Here is a 20,635-nt window from a genome sequence, read left to right as displayed (position 1 = left end):
ACAGTAAAAATGGTAGATGGATTTAAAGATTTTATTAACACTCTCATAGCATTTTGTGTAAACTGACTGACTTGAATAACAATTTGGGCTTTGCGTCATACATGAAAATTTGGAGTATTAGTTATCCACAAATTCCAATGTCATTTTCATTTTACTGTCAATTAACAATGAACCATGAGAATCATTCTGTATGTAAATGTGTTCAAAAAGAACATTTAGATTCAGGTAAAAATGAGCGTTTTTAGCACGTGCCAGTTGTAGTTTTCCTGAAATACGTTGGCTCATTTAGGACATGGCATTAAATTTAAATTTTGAAATGTTCAGCTGTTGAGGTAATGTATCATGTGATCTAGGCATAACAATTTGAAATGTCACAATTCTGAGGTAATATATCTTGAGACCGCGGTAAAACCAATTTATACATGTGTAAATCCATAGTAGTATTCTGGTGATGTCAATATAACCACATTTGTCTTCCATGTCCTCCCACAGAGAAAGGGGAAACATTTGACACCGATTCATTTTGAATGTGTTCTCCTCAAATTCCCATCTTGATTGCTTATGAATCAGAAGTTTCTGGAGACAGTAAACATGCTATTAAATTATTGACTTTATTTGGAAGGGTATTTTGAAAAAGTTGCATCAGGTATCACAATCTGTGCTTTTTTTTTTGGGGGGGGGGGGGGGGCGGGTCATACAGTAGTTTGTAGTATCTAGGCGTATAGGTACAACTCTTGGATTTAAGCATATCTGTATGGGGAGCTGTGTGTGTGTGTGTGTGTGTGTGTGTATATATATATATATATATATTCATTCTAAATCTACAGATGTCTGGACTGGACCTTGATAGAGACAGCATATAATAAGATATTGGCTTCATATTTGGTACATTGCTGTGTTCTATATTCCTGTCACTCAAGTTCCATTACAGAGTTGTCCAGTGAAAAATAGCCTGCTTCTCTAGCACATCCATATTTCTATCAGATACCATTCACCTTACGTTGTGCCACATAATATATAAGGCAGAACCTTGTCTTCAGAATTAATTTAAGAATCTTTACCATATGGTGCCAGACCACTCTAATTTCGGTGCCTGGGCACCAGTGAAGCAATCTTTTTTGTGTGGGGAAATCAAATTAGCCTTTCTCCACCTTGCCACTGAATAGGCACTAAGAACCAAAAAAATCATTGTTCTCTGATTCATTGTTCTTGTTATGCAATGAGGAGAAGATAGGAACTTCTATTACAAACGACAGTACTACTTTAAGAAGGCAAACAATTTCATAAAAATGCTGACCAAGAAGACAGCAAAAGTGCATCCTATGACTGTGGCCATAAACAAGGGTTTAAAGCTGCTTTATATATCGGTCAGTGCCGAGATCCGGTGATTGGAATAAACGACTGCCCTTGCATTGCCAGATTTCTTTTTTGCAACGTCCCACCAAATTTAAAAGTGGTAGTGCAGTTAAAGTGGTAGTGCAGTAAGGTGACCAGACGTCCCATTTTGAACCGGACAGTCCCACTTTTGGAACACTGGCCCCAGTGTGCCCAGAACCTTTCTTGGGACGTTCATTTCGTCCTGTTTTTTTCCCAAGAGCATTGTCGCGCTGGTAAGAAAATATTGTATTGTCATGCAGGCTGCTGTGTTACTACCTTATATAACTTATTACAGTACAATGACACTTGATGTGACAAAAGGGAAGGTTGAGCGACTAGTAGCATTAAAAAGCAGCTCCATTCAAATCTGGAGAATTACTGAACAGTCAGTGTTCATATTTGCAAACAATCACAGAGAATTGTGGGTGGGTTTATCCACTGACTGTTGCTAAAACAAACCTGTCTGAATCATCACTCTCGCTGCCTTTAGAGACTACTATATTCTAACAATAACAGCTCATACAGTTACCATTGTATTGTGTTGAAATTATTCTCTTCATCCATGATATTTGTATATCTGCATGCAAACAACTTTGCTTCATGTGTAGCTAATAGGCGATAATTGCGTAAATCAACGCTGTCATGTCACATCACTGTGCCATGTTTACAACGCAGTGCAATAAAGCTTGTCGTGGTTGGAATACTTTGTGCATCAAAATAGCCTATCAGAACAATAGGAGGTGCTGTAAAATATGACCAAAGTATTTGGAAACATTTTCTTTTGAAATAAGTCTTCAGTATATTCACTTTCAGTTCACCACTGGTACCCTCTGAGAAACTTAGGGACTAATATTATGAACTAGTTATTTTCACATTTGTGAAATTCATGTTGTAAAAATATTTTAAAAGTTTCAAAACATTTATTTCTTTAAGTAGACATTTTATGTTGTTTTTAGCAAAAAAAATAACATATTTCATCACCTTTAATAGTAACAGTTTAATAGTATAAAGTGGATGAAAAAATATCCTAGTACTGTATCTACTAATCGCAGTACATTCACGATCCAAGCAGAAACTGCAATAGAAAAAAAAACATGCAGAACAAAACTGTTTAATCACATACCTGTAATTTTTCTTTTCATTGTTAACATCCTGATAACTTTTTACATTTTAAAGTCTGTTTCAAAACTCTCCAAAATGTCCGCTGTAGTGCACTGGGGTTTGAGATGTGTCCTCTAAATCACTGCAGGAAGAGCAATTTAAAAAAAAAAAAAAAAAAAAAAACAGAAATAAACCATAACATAACAAGTGCTCTGGCTTTTCTGTTCCGTACCACATCATGGATCGTTATTGCTGGGTTACCTGTTTGACAATGTGGGCAACAATCCTTACATTATCAGTGCACTAGAGTGGACATTTTGAAAACAGGCTCCTAGAACGAACAGGAGACGACCCGGTAGTAGTCGTCCACATCGGTACAAACAACATTGGAAGAGACGGACCAAAATCCCTGCAAAACAAATTCAGAGAGCTAGGAAGGAAATTAAAAGAGAAAACCAAAACTGTGGTATTTTCTGGTATACTACCGGCACCTTGCAATTAATCAAAACGCATGGCTGAAGATGTGGTGCACACGGGAAGGCTTCACCTATCTTGATCATTGGACCACATTCTACAACGAGGACTATCTGTGTAGACGGGATGGACTGCACTTAAATAACAAGGGAACCAGTCTACTTGGAGAAAAGATCCTCGAGCAGGTTCAGAAGCATTTAAACTAGAAAGGAAGGGGGGAGAAATCAACAAAAAAACAGAAGGGAGACCGCATCAAAACAAGAACAACAACTCAGGTAAGACAACCATTAAATGTATTTATCTAAATGCTAGAAGTATCAGAAACAAAATTCTAGAACTTGAAACGTGTTAAACCTGGACAAAGAAAATAAAACCGAATCAATATGGGTCAGAGTAACGGACAAAAATTCAAAGGGCATAATAATAGGAGCATGCTATAGACCGCCAGATTCAGACGGTGAGCACAATAATCTGTTATACAAAGACATTAGAAATGTGTGTAGCAAAGGAGAAGCCATACTAATGGGGGATTTCAACTTCCCCCAAATAAAATGGGAAAACCCGGTGGGTAGCACGAAGGATGAAATAGAAATGGTGGAAATGACAAATGACTGCTTCCTAACACAATTTGTCAAGGCACCGACTAGAGGGGAGGCATGCCTTGATTTAGTCTTTTCAAATAACGAAGATAGAATAACTAAAGCAGAGGTCAGAGAACCACTGACAAACTCAGACCACAACATTGTCTCATTTGAAGTGTTTTTTAAAACCCCAAAAGTAATGACTAAAGCTAAGGTTTACAATTTTAGAAAAGCAAACTATGAAGGTATGAAACAGAGACTAACAGAAGTAGATTGGAGTAAAATAGAGAAAACACCCACAGAAGAAGGATGGTTGTTCTTCAAAAATGTAGTACTAGAGGCCAAAACAATTACATCCCTAAAGTAGACAAATCTAAATGTAAAACTAAATTGCCAAAATGGTTTAATAGATCAATTAAAAAAAATATTCAGCGAAAAAAGGCACTTTACAGAGCATTAAAAAAGGACCAAAAAGAAAGTACGCAGAAAGAGTACACGGAACTGCAAACGCAAGTCAAAAAGGAAGTTAGAAAGGCCTAGAGAGAAATAGAAATGAACATTGCTAAGGGAGCTAAAACCAATTCCAAAATGTTTTTCCAATATTACAACAGCAAGAGAACATTCAAAGAGGAGATTAAATGTTTAAGAGATACAAATGGCAAAATCGTAGATGAAGAAAAAAAAAATAGCAAATATATTAAATGATTACTTTTCACAAGTTTTTACAAAGGAAGATACTGACAACATGCCCCACATGTCATCCAGTTCCTATCCAGTTTTAAATAACTTTAGCATAACTGAGGCAGAAGTGTTAAAGGGACTAGGAGCTCTTAAAATAAACAAATCCCCTGGGCCGGATGAGATCCTCCCAGTAGTACTCAAAGAAATGAAAGAAGTAATTTACAAACCGCTAACCAAGATCATGCAGCAGTCTCTTGACACGGGTGGTACCGACAGACTGGAAAATTGCAAACGTAATACCGATCCACAAAAAGGGAAACAAAACTGAACCAGGTAACTACAGACCAATAAGCCTGACTTCTATTAAACGTAAAATTATGTAAACTGTAATAAGAACCAAAATGGGAAAATGACCTATATGGTAACAGGGTACTGGGAGACAGCCAACATGGTTTTAGGAAAGGGAGATCGTTTCTAACTAACTTGCTTGATTTTTTTGAGGATGCAACATCGATAATGGATAATTGCAAAGCATATGACATGGTTTATTTAGATTTCCAGAAAGCTTTTGACAAAGTCCCGCACAAAAGATTAATTCTCAAACTGAACGCAGTTGGGATTCAAGGAAACACATGTACATGGATTAGGGAGTGGTTAACATGTAGAAAACAGAAAGTACTTATTAGAGGAAAAACCTCAGAATGGAGTGTGGTAACCAGTGGTGTACCACAGGGATCAGTATTAGGTCCTCTGCTATTCCTAATCTACATTAATGATTTAGATTCTGGTATAGTAAGCAAACTTGTTAAATTTGCAGACGACACAAAAGTAGGAGGAGTGGCAAACACTGTTGCAGCAGCAAAGGTCATTCAAAATGATCTAGACAAGATTCAGAACTGGGCAGACACATGGCAAATGACATTTAATAGAGAAAAGTGTAAGGTAGTGCACGCAGGAAATAAAAATGTACATTATAAATATCATATGGGAGATACTGAAATTGGAGAAGGAATCTATGAAAAAGACCTAGGAGTTTTTGTTGACTCAGAAATGTCTTTATCTAGACAATGTGGGGAAGCTATAAAAAAGGCTAACAAGATGCTCGGATACATTGTGAAAAGTGTCGAATTTAAATCAAGGGAAGTAATGTTAAAACTGTACAATGCACTAGTAAGACCTCATCTTGAATATTGTGTGCAGTTCTGGTCACCTCGCTATAAAAAAGATATTGCTGCTCTAGAAAGAGTGCAAAGAAGAGCAACCAGGATTATTCCGGGCTTAAAATGCATGTCATATGCAGACAGGCTAAAATAATTGAATCTGTTCAGTCTTGAACAAAGAAGACTACGTGGCGACCTAATTCAAGCATTCAAAATTCTAAAAGGTATTGACAGTGTCGACCCAAGGGACCTTTTCAGCCTGAAAAAAGAACCAAGGACCAGGGGTCACAAATGGAGATTAGACAAAGGGGCATTCAGAACAGAAAATAGGAGGCACTTTTTTACACAGAGAATTGTGAGGGTCTGGAATCAACTCCCCAGTAATGTTGTTTAAGCTGACACCCTGGGATCCTTCAAGAAGCTGCTTGATGAGATTTTGGGATCAATAAGCTACTAACAACCAAACGAGCAAGATGGGCCGAATGGCCTCCTCTTGTTTGTAAACTTTCTTATGTTCTTATGTGTAAAATGTTGTCAGGATGTTAACAATGAAAAAAATTACAGGTACATTATTTAACAGTTCTACACTGAACAAAAATATAAACGCAACATATAAATGCAACATGTTGGTCCCATGTTTCATGAGCTGAAATAAAAGATCCCAGAAATTTTCCAGACGCACAAAAACATTATTTCTCTCAAATTTTGTGCACAGATTTGTTTACATCCCTGTTAGTGAGCATTTCTCCTTTGCCAAGATATCCATATAGAGGTGTGGCATATCAAGAAGCTGATTAAACAGCATGATCATTACACAGGTGCACTTTGTGCTGGGGACAATGTGCCACTCTAAAATGTGCAGTTTTGTTAAACAACACAATGCCACATATGTCTCAAGTTTTGAGGGAGCATGCAATTGGCTCCCAGAGCTTTTTCAAGAGAATTGAATGTTCATTCCTGTACCATAAACCACCTCCAACGTCGTTTTAAAGAATTTGGCAGTACGTCCAACCGGCCTCACAACCGCAGACCACCCGGACAGCTGATGAAACTGGGGGTTTGCACAACCGAAGAATTTCTGCACAAACTGTCAGAAACCAACTCAGGGAAGCTCATCTGCATGCTTGTCGTCCTCACCAGGGTCTTGACCTGACTACAGTTCGGCATCGTAACCAACTTCTGTGGCAAACGCTAACCGATGGCCACTGGCACGCTGGAGAAGTGTGCTCTTCACGGATGAATCCCGGTTTCAACTGTACCGGCCAGATGGCAGACAGCGTGTATGGCGTCGTGTGGGCGAGCAGTTTGCTGATGTCAACGTTGTGAACAGAGTGCCCCATGGTTGCGGTGGGGTTATGGTATGGGCAGGCATAAGCTATGGACAGCGAACACAATTGCATTTTACCGGTGGCAATTTGAATGCACAGAGATACTGTGACCAGATTCTGAGGCCCACTGTCGTGCCATTCATCCGCCGCCATCACCTCATGTTTCAGCATGATAATGCACGGCCCCATGTCGCAAGGATCTGTACACAATTCCTGGAAGCTGAAAATGGCCTTCTTCCATTCTTCCATGGCCTGCATACTCACCAGACATGTCCCTCTTTAAGGATGTTTGGGATGCTTTGGATCGACGTGTACAACAATGTGTTCCAGTTCCCGCCAATATCCAGCAACTTTTCACAGCCATTGAAGAGGAGTGGGACAACATTCCACAGGTCACAATCAACAGCCTGATCAACTCTATGTTAAGGAGATGTGTTGCGCTGCATGAGGCAAATGGTTGTCACACCAGATACTGACAGATTTTCTGAACCATGCCCCTACCTTTTCTTTTTTTTTTTTTTTTAAGGTATTTGTGACCAACAGATGCATATCTGTATTCTCAGTCATGTGAAATCCTTAGATTAGGGCCTAATGATTTTTTTTCAATTGACTGATTTCCTTATATGAACTGTAACTCCGTAAAATCTTTGAAATTGTTGCATGTTACGTTTATATTTTTGTTCAGTGTAGTAACACGTGGGGACGTGTAACACTGTATTTTTCGGAACCCCATTACTTACTCTTTAAGGACGCAATGTCAATTCCAAACATCGACTTGGTATAAACTGCCTACACTAGAAAGAGACTAGACTCTGAAATCCACTTAAGTTGTTTTTAACATTGCTAGAGCGCTTTACTTTTACAAAAACGTTACAATTACACACTGCATGTACTTTAAAAATAAGGCCCAATGTCTAATTTCTAGTGGAATCTTCACTTACCACTTTAAAAGCTGATACTACACACAACATACAGATGCAAGAGGGCCTTGCATGAGGAATTACATATCAGAACTATGTGGAAATGTCATTCCTGAACAGCAGAGATCCAGTACGGTGATTATATCTTTAGGCATTTCGGTGGGCAAGTTACTAGCCATTTTTTTTCCATCGCAATCATGCTTTCATTATTATTATTATTATTATTATTATTATTATTATTATTATTATATTGAAAGATATAACAAACCAGCCATTTTAAATGTAAATTATGTAAATGATGTACTGTACTAACCTGTAAATGATGTACTGTAGGTTTGGCAGTTCGCAAAAGTTCCAAAGGTGGGTTGCGGAAGAGGACATAGTTCACACATATAAATATATATTTCTTAATCAATGTAAAGGACAGTATATATATATATATATATATAATATATATATATATATAATATATATATTATATATATATATATATATATACTATATATAATTATATCAAAAATATTTTTTAGTTTTCAGAACCAGTGTTTGCTTGTCATCTTATGTCCTTTTCTTAACCAGAAGCCTGGTCATTATAGCATTTGCGGTAAGGTTCATTGCTGTAATAGAAAAAAAAAGACTTACAAACACACGTTTTAAATACCAACCAGCTGAAAAACATCCCTAAAACTATCCCTTAATAGTATTAGGCAACAGCATTATAAAAACTGTTGCTTTGACTAGCATATATATAGACTAGACATTTTTATTTTGTTTTGCCTATATTCTTCTTTATTCTTAAACATGTCTTGTCTTGAAAATGCACCTTTTTAATAATTTGCAAATGCACATGAAACACATTCACATATTTTCTACCTTTTAGCATATTTTGTATACCCATGCTTATTATATTCACAGCAGCATTGCATGTGATTGTACAACTGTAGTAAGGAAACAGTAGTTTTAAAATGCTGCAGGGTTTTATTTTTGCTCTGTTGATCAAAGACTATTTAAGAGAAATGCTATAATTGAGGTCAGTGGTTTAAAGCTCTTGTTGAATTTCCTGAAGAAGAAAGAAAACTTTTTTTTTTTTTAAGTGTTGCTCTGTAAAATCATGGCAGTTCTTAGAAAAAACAGCTGTGAGTATGTGTTTCCTCTTGGTCTTATGAAGTTCAAGCACGTGACAGTGTTTACATCTCACTGCAGAAAGGGGGATGTTGTAGTGACACATGATGCAGGCCTGATAGCCGGTGCAAAGTAAGTGTTTCAATTCTCTGCAGAACGTTTTCTTACATCTCTATCACAATTTAAGACTGTACAATGCAATATTAGGCATTGTACAGTACCACTTTATATTAACCTGACATTTTGATAAAGCACTGGGAGGTTAAAACAGCAGATTCATATTTGGAGGCCTGTGGATGGTAAAGCTTGCACACATAGCCTTAATGTGAGCCTCGGAATGGTAGGCCAGCAGTATGTTTGGTAAAATTATGTATTTAATTGTTCTTACACAGTGGTTTTAAATAAATACATACATTGTATTATACTTAGTACAGTGCTCCGTCAATATTTCACAATTCAGTAATTATCTATGGTTAATTCACTGTAAGACCACTAATTCATAGAAAAGTAAAAACTTAAAAAATGCGAAGCCTTTGTTTTGTAGACTTTCATTTGGAAGATACAGGGGAGGAACCCATTCTGAAATGTTTGGGTTGGTTTGTGTTGTGTTTGCTGACACAAAGGCAAGGGAACACCATTGCCACCCTGTTGTTATTACTGTAAATAAATTAATAAGAGGCAAAATAAAGGGTAAACTTTTGACCCCTGGCACTAAATATTTACATCTGATGCTAAAAATGTAAGGTACTTTCGGTCCCATTTCAAAACCACACAGCCTTCAAGTTAATATCCCGCAGAGATCACATGTACAGCTACATTGCATGTGTGTTGTGTCTGTTCTTCTTTGTAGTAACTAAACAGGAAGTAATGCTTGTGTCATCATTTGGGAAACCAGCATGAAGAATAACATAGTGTTGCAATATGTTGCCTCAGGTCACACATGTTTAAATGGAATACAATTCATTTCATTATTTGGTCTACATAAACATAATAAGGTACTCAAAGTATGGGGTTTATTGTAAATTAGGGTTTTGCTACCTCTTATACTGTAAGTTATGTTACTACAGAAGAAAGATGTAATTAAATACATATATACATAGATAGATTTTTAATATAGATTTTAAAAGCTGCTGGAGCTACACTGTCAAATCCTCAGATCTCTGGAACTGTATGAGGTACTGCCTGACTTGATGTTTGCATAGAAATTGCATATGAAATGTGCCGGTGATTACAACATTGACTGTGATATTGAGGTCATGTGACTTTTTTGGTTTCAGCTGTATAGAGAGTAGTCTGCAGAAAAAACAGATATGCCAGATTTCCCTTTTGGTCAGCAAATCTGATTGCCAGTGGTTCTGATTGGAAGTGAACCAGACACACAAGTGCCTCTTTTTAACAGTCACAAAGTATTTACCTAGGGTCTAGACACTGACACGCTCATTTTTAATAAAGAACATTCTGTACCAAGGGTGCATCATCCAGATATTTCAAACCAAAAACCTGCCGGTCATTGGAAAATAAACTTCCCAGTACATATTAATAAACACAAAAACAAGAAAAAATACAGTGTAGAGATTGAATTGGTAAAAACTTACTGGGTAAGACCTTGTCCACACATGCAACACTTGAATTTTCTCACATCTGTTATATCAGAAATCCATTTATCGGAAACTGACAGGTTTTTGGAGGATGTGCTGTGTGTACTGAAGCTTGTATCCCATATGTAATGTTAATTTAATTTATTTTCAGTGCATGTTGTTCACCAGTAGATGTCCCTTGTGCTTCAGTTTTGGACAGCATTGTTTTTATTGTTTTTAAAAAGCCTTTATTCCTACAAAAAGGATATGACGTGAGTTTTTGTAAATAGGTACAGCATGTTCCATGCAACATGATCATATACACAGAGGCGACACTGATGCATTAAATGAAACAGTTTTTGATAATATACTGTATTTTGTGTGTAGCCATTGACTGATTTTCTCTGTATTAAAACGATGTAACCGATATTACTTAGTTATTTCTTGTTTAACATTATTTATTTTTAACAGTATATTAACATGTTGATGTGCAGTAAACCACAATCTAGATCAATAGAAGAAACAAGCACAAGTCTATACGATTTAGGCAATGTATAGATGCTCTTCTGTCAGTTATGCTATGTTGTAGGGTTATGCATCTGTCTTTATTCTTTTTATTATATTTTGCATATTATTGTTTAATATGATCTTATTTCGTAAGAAGCACTCTGTTTAAATGTGTTGCAGAATTCCTTTTTTTAAATTAATACTGAATATATTTAGATTTGTAGGTATAAATGAGTTACTGCTGATCATTTTGCAAAATCACAAAACAAAACTAAAGTACAGAAACAACGAAAGCACTACTCAGCCATGAATAAGCCTCATTGGTGGAACAGTGTTACAGATCACTGAGACTTGTCTTCATCTTTTTCTAGACCAGCTGCAGACTTTGTATTGTGCTATATGATTACATAATCGTAATCATATAGCACATAGAACACATGATCTGATCACTTAGTGACAACTCTTTGGCAGGGTCTGAATATTAAAAGAGATTTCATGTCTGCCAATGATGATGCACAAGCAAGTCATGAAGCATTGCATGTCAAAGTGCTCAAAAAACTTTGGACTGGGCTGCAGAGAAGGTTGCAAGATGGAAAGCAAACTGTCCATCAATCTGCCTTTTATAACTAATAATGTTAAATAGCAATACTAAGTTTTAATCAAATAAACTATTTTCTTTTTTCAAAAATTAATTCTTGAAGATCAAGTATACAAACACAGATACTTTGCAGCTTGGCAATGAAACGAAATGTAACTGGTTAGTAAAAGCTTGACTTTTGGGGTATATCGGGGGTTCCTTCTATTAGTGGCAGGAATAGGGTGACACAGACTTTTTATTGATTATATTTGTAGTAGATCTAGGTGAATGAAGGCAGGCTGTCTTCATTCAGCTAGAATCTCTGTCTCACAGACTTCCCTAATTTAAAACATTTCAACCAACTGTATTTTTCCATCATTCGCAATGTGCTATGAGAGTGTAATAAAGCATTCATGAATTGCTTCTAAAGTTGAAATCGTCACTTATTATTTCTGCATAAGGAAACATTCAGTACGTTCAAATAAAAGTACCATGTGTGCCAGAACGGCATTTTGTCATGGTAAGAGAGCTTAGTTAGGTTTAGGGAAGCCAGGAACCAATAAAGTAACCTAACTTCCATTTGTGAATATACAGTAAGGAGAACATTATTTATGCAAGTCTTCATTACTGAGATTCACCTCCAATAGTTTTTTTGCTTCAGATTTTTTAATAATAATTATTTTACATTTATAATTAACCAGACTGTAGGTAATTCTGTTGTTTTAGCCAAGTGGTAAAGTTTTAATGGAGTGGTTCTATAGCTGGTGAAAGAACACTAGTAAATAAAGAATATTCTGGAAGTTTCATTTTGGTAATTGGTTAGCTTTTAAAGATGTTATTGGCTTCAATAAAATAAGCAAGCAATTGAAAATATGCAGCTCCTCAATAAAAATAAAAAAAAAATCTACTTCCAAGTATGTTTTTAAGCTAGCAGTAATTGTAATTGTTTCATTTTTGTGTAATGATCATTTTTATGTTTTTGACCGTGCTGAAATTAATTCTGCTATCTATAAATGCCTCAAATGTTCCTTTTGTATCATTTCAAGAGTTGTTGCATGTCATTTGTAGTATATTACTAATTGGGGTGTAAGAGTTTAGTAGTAGGGGAAGTACCTTTGCTTCGGTAGTCAGCAGTCAGCCACATCCTTTGGATGGACTACCGATACTGGTCACCCCAACTCTCACCTATGGATCCAAACAGTTGCAAGAGCAGTCAGATGTTCAGGGGAAAAAAACGTTGTCACAGACAAAAGAGGGATGTCAGGTCACTACCAGGGCACACTGGTGTCATCATTGCTGTGGAACTCGGCATGGGGTTCATTGTCAACTAAATTATTTTTTGGTTAGGAAGCCGCATGTGACTCGATAGGATGTGCCAGCGCGGGAGAGCCGAGCCAAGAGTGACAGGGTTTCAGTTATCCAGAAGGTGTACAGATCGGACAGGACTTAAATGACACTGGATGAATGATCAGGCTAGGTGTAGGGTAAAGGCACAAACCTAGTTGTATCCCATACTTCAAAGCACACACGGTTTAAGGTAGTAAAAGGATAAACTCTCAGCCTTAAACCGTTGATCTAATACAATAAATGGAAAATGGCTACGCCTAACAAATCTAAATGGCAAACTGACTGCGGTAAATGTTGCCTTTGTCAACAGTAACAGGAAGACCTCAAGTCACCACCAAGTTCCTACAAAAAAGAACAAGATATCTATAGAAACATTGCAACAAACATTCCTCTGTTTCATGCTATCAATTCTCTGCCAATCTTGCTGGAACCAACCAGACTAGATGGCACAGAGAATACTTTGAGAATAAACACCTCAACGTATCATCAAAGCTGTAGACTTCTGTTCAACAACACAAAGCTACAAAAGACTAAAACAAGAAATTATACTGTTGCAACAGAGGAGAATTGTAGCAAGGTAAAAAAAAATTCTCAACAAACACATCAAAATGTTTTTGTTTTTTTTGTTTTTTATGTGAGAAACAGGCCCCAACATATGATTTAAAGAAGCAATGACTATGAAATTAAATGACAGATTAAACCAGTGTGCTAGGACATAACGATGGAAGGCTCCTTGCAAAACTCAGTGTTGTGGTACAGGAGCTAAAGTACCATCCTGCCTGCTTAGCAACATTACCAGAACTTGTCCCCTAGATCACTCAGACAAAGGCTACTAGTGAAGGTGCTGATCCATTCATATTCTGGCTTTCAGAGCTAGACACGCTGTACAAGCACAGTTGAATCACCAGATGTGAATTCAACTAGGTTAAAGAACCAGTTACTATCTTGCATGCCCCAGCTGGAAGTGCATCAGAAAGGAAGGAAAGTACCCATTGCCTTCAAAAAAGATGTAGGCTTAGCTCTGTCACAAGCCTGTGAATACAGTGATGCTGTTCAGCTAGCCAAAGCTGCTGAAATCATACACAAGACAGATGCTTGATCACAAGCCAAAATTTGACAATCCATTCCATCAAGGATGTGTTGAAGAGTCCATTCAAACCAGCACTTCTTCAGCTTGTGTGCCTGATCGAACGTGGTGCAGATATCAAATCACAGCTTAAACATGGTGTGTCTAAATCAGACCTAACCATTGCACAGCTTTTGCAGTACAACTTTTACACAAAGTATGAAGGAGCAAAAAGTCACAGGCACGCCAAAGATTGTGAGAGACCATTCTCTATATATGTGGTCATCACTGTATTTGCAAAGAACTGGAAAAGACAACTAATAGATATGCTCCATGTGAATGGGACCAGCATTTCATATGACAGATTTTTTAAAATCTCATCACAACTAGGAGAAGCAGTGGTAACTGTATGTGGAAGATGGAGTTGTGTGCCCACCAATCTTGAGAAAAATTATTCACAACATCTGCAGTGGACAACATTGACCACAACCCAGCTGTAACCACAGTTAACACATCTTTCCATGGCACTACTATCTCCATCTTCCAAAATCCAAATTCTGAAAATCAAGGCGAGATGCAAGAACCACTCGAAATGAGAAATAGCAGAGTGAAGAAAGTTCCAGATTCCCAAATCCCAAATATTCAACCAGCTTCCTTCATAAGTAAGAATCCAAATCATCCTTCAGCACCCAGTCTGTCTTTACAAGGCCTCAACCTGTTCAGCAGAAATCTAAAGCTGGACTGTGATTGGCTGGAAAAGGTGATGCTTATTGAACAAGTACACGATTCTCTGTATAACATGGTCAGTCCACCATGTATCACAGAAGAGGAGTCAACTGAAGTCAGCATCACATCACTATTGCTCTTTCTTCGAGAACAGGCACATTCTGTTGCCACCATAAAGTATATCATGAGCAAAATCAGGGACACAGTGGCATTCATAAATCCAGGACAGACTCCCGTCATAACTGTTGACCAGCCACTCTTTGCGCTAGTCAAGAAGATCCAGTGGCACTGGCTAGAGTGCTATATCTTTTCTGCCATCTCTGAAGAAGCTTGGCCTTGAGTAAATGTGGATTGCCTTTGGTCAAGGAAAGGATTCCCGATGGATTACAATACATGACATGGTATCGAAAGCAAGTGGAATCCCATTCTTCCATGCCTTCAGTGGTTGTGATGTTGTGTCTGCCTTCCTTGGCAAGGGAAGAACGTGTGTGATGAAGCATCTAGTATCTTTACGAAACTTAATCAGCGTCCACCATCGATTGATGATGACCTACAGATCTTGGAGAAATCTGTGGTTATAATGTATAACAGGTCCAGTACAGCTACAGATGTTAACGATGCAAAGCTGGACCTCTTTGCCCGGAAGCAGAGGTCATATGATTCGATTCCACCAACTCAGTCTGCCCTCATGTGAAATGCAAAGTGCTCTGTCTATCAGGCAGGATACATATGGGGCAGTCAACAGTCTGTCAGCCAGACACCCAAAGTCCTGCTGACTGGGGATGGACCAAGCAAGGTGAAATGTGGCAGATCTGTTGGACTACTCTTCCACCTATTGCGACAAGTTTCCAGGAACTGACAAAATATGGCTGCAAGACAGACTGTAGCAATAGGTGCAAGTGTTATCGCTGCGTTCTCAGTTGTACAGCACTATGTATCTGTATGTGCCAGAACTAGCTGGGTTATCTAATTAAACTCATCTGCTTTACAGATCCACAGTAGTGTTGGATAGAAAAAAAATAGTAGGAGCTGGTATATTTAATATGCCTGGTTAATGTATCTGTAACTGTAAGTCTTCCGTCTGTATGGCTGATAGGACATAAACACATGTTGATGAGACATCAAAGGTACATTGGAGGTTTTAATTTATAGTTTCAGCATGGTCAAAATGAGATAAATACTGCTGATGATGCACTGTAAGCTGTGGATGTATTACATTTAATGTGTTACATTTAGTGTTTTCAGTCCACCTGTAGCTACATTGCAATTTATAGCCTCTCTTTGCGTACATTATAGTAGACATTTGTAGGGTAAGTCTAATAACAACCATGTCTAAATCCTCAGTTGTTCTTTAAATGTTCAGACAATTTACAGTGTGTGTGTGTGTGTGTGTGTGTGTGTGACACACACACATATAGATATATATATATATATATACTTATATATATATATATATACATATATATATTTATTAAATTACCTTAAAACATTTTTTTGTAAAAAATTTTTTCCGTCTGTTGTGTAGTTTTAAAATAAAACACCATTTGGCAGTAATTGTCATACTGAATAGCAAAAATTGTTAAAGCCACACAGTCGTTCGGTCGTGCACAGAAAACGTGATAGATATTCTACCATTTTAATATATATATATATATATATATATATATATATATATATATATATATATATATATATATATATATAAAATTAGGGATGGATATTTGACCGCAAAAACCTGCCCGATACCCGGTTCAGCCCTGTACTGCAGTACGTACCTTATCGCCACTGGGGTCCCCAGAAGTATTGAGTGTGTCATAAACAAGATTCAATGATTGTTGGAAGTCAAATTGCTTAATCCTAATAGCTCTGACTGTGGTGTAATGGCTTTGGGAAAACATGTTTGTCTGCTTGATTTATTAACGTACTATCATGTTTGCTTTTTTGAATGAATTCTTCTTCTTTTTTTATATCTAAGTATCATTACTGGGCTTGGGGTGCATCTTGTTTGGAGAATGTTTTTTTACAAAAGCCCCTGTCTCTGCAACCTTATGAGAAAATGCAGAGTAATTTAAAAATAAAAGAAAATAAAGGGAAAAATGTGTATAAAAAACACAAAAAAATTACTCAAAACAATACAAAGGTTGAGCAGAAACCTTAAGTGGATTTTCTATACTTGCAATTTAAGTGCTGTTAGATGTTTCTGTAATCTGGCGGGGAGAACATGGATGCATTCTTGATATTCTTTTGTAGGTACCTGTATTATCTGTGAAAAAAGGGGGTTGATGCACTGTCTTGCGTACGCCCTAGCCCCTGAACCACTTGGATGGTATCCTTAGCCTTTATCTGTGATGACTCACTACGTGGGTGCTGGAGTGACTTGTAACTTGCTCACTCAGTGGAAGAGAAGGGGGCTTTATAGCACCATGGTTTCCGGGGCAACCACCTGTGGAATAGAGAGATGAAAGCTGTCAAATGCAAAACAGCAGCCATTTATTTAAATTGTAGTTCTGAAGATGCATTATCCATGGCTGTCATGACTGGAAGGAATAAAAAAATGACTTGAAATACTTCGACATAACTGTCTCTTAGTTTTAAAGCTATGGTTCACAACAAAACAAATGAAATGATTACAGTACTGTCATACAATAATTGTAGGGCAGTATTGCTACGTGTGAAAACCTTAACAAAAAAGATTAAATGAAAATGCTTTTATTTGTTTCAAAATCATTTTAAACTGGTTATGAGACTAGCAAGCACTGGCAAAATTAGCTCAGTTTTATGCAGAACAGAACTTTGTTTATGGACTTTGCGTTGCCTGCACTATTAGTCATATATACAACTGTAACAGGGAGAGATCTGTGCTGACTCTGCTGGCGTGTTCACGGGCTGCAGGAAGAGGGCAGCAGTTGTCCAACAACCGCCTGTAAGTCATTGCAGTGACACGGGGAGGTGGGAAAGTGGGTGTGTGGACTTTCCCCCTCTCTGAATGGCTGAGAGGCGCGTCTTGGGAGATTGTTACCCTATAAATTATCACTCCGTTGTTTCCTCAGGTCTGACCACTTAGACGCAACGAGAGTGCGGAAGCTCTGATCCAGGACCGGGAATCAGGCGAAACAAAGAGTTTCATAGCAAGACAGAGAGAGCGGGGAACCCTTGGGCAGACCCCGGCGTATTGTGACAAAACAGGCTAGTTAGCCTACAGAGTAGGACGGTGATCCGGGTCGTGCGGGTAGCGACGACCGGGATAACGCTGCCGAGTGCAGCACCTTTTATTTGTAGTTTTATTACTGTTTTATTTTCCATTGTTCTTTTCACCTTCTGTTTTCATTATTATTTCTTTGAGCACCTGCGAGTGCACTTGCTGTTCACGTACCAGCTGTGGTATTTCCGTGTTGCTGTCTATCATCGTTGATAGGCAGCCCACAGTCAATAGTGCCCTCTGCCGGAAAAAGCAAGAACTGTTTACAAATAAAACTGGGCACCTGTGTGGTGTTTTCAAGTACACCTGTCTGTCTCCTAGTCAGTGAATTACCCACACCCCTTCCACAACAACACATCGATAATAAAAATCAAACATTTTGTTACAGACGTTCAAACAAGTCTAGCAAAAACAATTTTGTCTGCTACCTAATTACACCCTTGTAAAACAAAAAAAAAATAACACAAAATGCTCAGCATTAAAAGAACAGTCCTACTATAGTAGCAGATACAGTGCCTCTGGGTTTCTGATCGCTTCAGTACAATTCCAGATTTTTTAAATCCTTTGGTGGAAATTCCGGTCTGCTTCAAATGTTTTCAAGCAAATTGGCTTCATCTCTGCTGTTCTCATATCCACTTTGACATCTGACACATTATTCCCCTTGTCCAGTGCTTCTTTAACCTAGTTCTCTATACCAGTCTACCGTATAGTCGTTGTTGTAAATACACTGTAGGTATCGCAAAGTCTATAAACAAAACAAACCGTTAAGATAAACTAGTTCTGCACCATATAAAACTGAGCTGATTTTACCACTGCTTGCTAGTTTATTAACCATTTTTAAATTATTTTGAAGCAAATTTAAAGCATTTTCATTTCGGTTGTGTATAAAAGTTTTCACATGTGGCAATACTGTCCGACAATTAGTACATGATACTGTGATCATTCCACTGTTATGTTGTGACCCATAGCTAAGTTTTAAACTGAGAGATAGCAAACGTTAATCGTAAAAGTTTAGCCAGCACATACCTGAGTTCTGTTGTTTATGGAAACATGGTAATAGACAATCAGGGTAACAGAGATGCAGCTACGGTTCTCAAATATGAATAGTTCCAGCCTGTTCCAATAAAAGTACATCTTAACCACTGAGGTGCAATTATAGATTAATGATTTTAGCCTCATATTGACAGGTTAGAATCTACAGCAGCATTACACAACATGTGCTTTCCATTATGTGATATAGCTACTTTGCACAAACACATTTTGGGAATTGTTCTTTATAAAGTGCCCAGAGCCTGAATTAAATATTTGTCTTTCTGTATCACGATTGTATAATATCCTTATGTTCATGTTGATCAAATTCTTTATCTATAAAACAATGTGTTACACGTTTTTATATAGTCACACAACAGAAACCTCTGATTAGCAGCATTTGTGTTCGTAAACATCAAACAGGGGCACAGTTAATAAACAAAAAAAATTAAATAAAAACTCTCTTTATTTTTCAAGTTAAATAAAAATTAAATAAAAAAGTATATATATATATATATATATATATATATATATATATATATATATATATATATATATATATATATATAGGCTGTTTTGTATGAAACATTATTTCATTTCCTTTTGTTTGTTTCATATATGGGGGTGGGGTATTTGAGAATGGAAAACTAGGAAGAGAGCTGGTGGAAAATTCATGTAGGTACAAGTGAAGGGGCATTCAGAATTTGCATGTTCAAAAAAATCACACACTCTCCAGCTTTTTTGAAATAATCACTGTTTTGATAAAGATACAGTGCTCACCCATTATAACGCGCTTCATTATAGTGCAGAATCGTTTATAAGGTGGTAGGGTCCTCACTCCCATTTGCTCCATAATGCCATTACAGTAGCCCATTTATACTCGTTATAAGGCGGAACACAATTAGCATGATCTTGTAACTATGGCTCCCCACTATAGCATTATAAAGGTGAGCACTGTATATATAAAATATCCAACAATTAATTTTGTAATTTGTATTAATTCACTAGAAAAATACACCTTTTTTATGGATTTGCATAATTATTAGATTGTACTGACATGAAATTTTCATTTTTTACATTTAAAACACATTGTAGTGATAAAAACAAAACTAGTCAAAGAATAAATCTTGCTTGTAGGAAGAATCCAAACTACCAGACATTTCTACCAGTTGAAACATGTGTAGAAAAATACATAGTTGTACAGAAAGTCGTTGTAAACATGTATCTTCAGATTCCTGTGACTCTTAAAGTAATACAAAAGATTTCCCACAAAGAACTAATTCATTGAGATCTGTTTTGACATTTCATTTTTTTAATTGTATGTATTGCTTTAAGACTTAGAATAGAATAGAACTGTTGTAATTTTGTTTATACTACATTTCCTGTAATTCATCACTGTGAAAATATAAAGTTTAAAAAAGGGGTTAAAAATATACTACATAGGGATAGCATGGTACTGTTAAAGTTAATTATAAGAGCAAATAAGAGGAAGAAAATACTGTTTGGAAATGTTGTGTTTTTTTTTTTTCTTTTACTTTTTAAATATATGAAACACATTTAAAAATATGTATATTGTAAACATATTTTTAAACATCCACTAACTGTTGATAGCATTACTACTAACAGGGGTGAAGTATTTATTTTGACATATTTGTTCATATTTGTTTTACAAATGCAAAACCGGAATGCCTCAGAATACATGGTTTGCCCTGGTGAGGGTTGACACTTTTTTGTTTTGTCAGAATTTATTATTTACAGTCTTAAGAATCTTGAGTTAATTTCAAGAGAGAAAACTGTCTTTAACAATTAGTGACGGGAAAGGAAGTGTTAACTTTTATATTATGAATTAAACAATCAAAATAG

At 36.8% G+C, this 20,635-nt stretch overlaps 1 long non-coding RNA gene across 2 annotated transcripts in view; it reads left to right on the top strand.

Moving 5' to 3' along the window:
- LOC121319870 overlaps window positions 1-20,635 on the top strand; it is a 72,056-nt gene that overhangs the window by 1,308 nt on the left and 50,113 nt on the right. The window lies entirely within an intron of this gene.

Source organism: Polyodon spathula, chromosome 8 (genome assembly GCF_017654505.1).
Source record: "Polyodon spathula isolate WHYD16114869_AA chromosome 8, ASM1765450v1, whole genome shotgun sequence".
Classification (NCBI taxonomy): domain Eukaryota; kingdom Metazoa; phylum Chordata; class Actinopteri; order Acipenseriformes; family Polyodontidae; genus Polyodon; species Polyodon spathula.
This window is presented reverse-complemented; position numbering and strand designations above follow the sequence as displayed.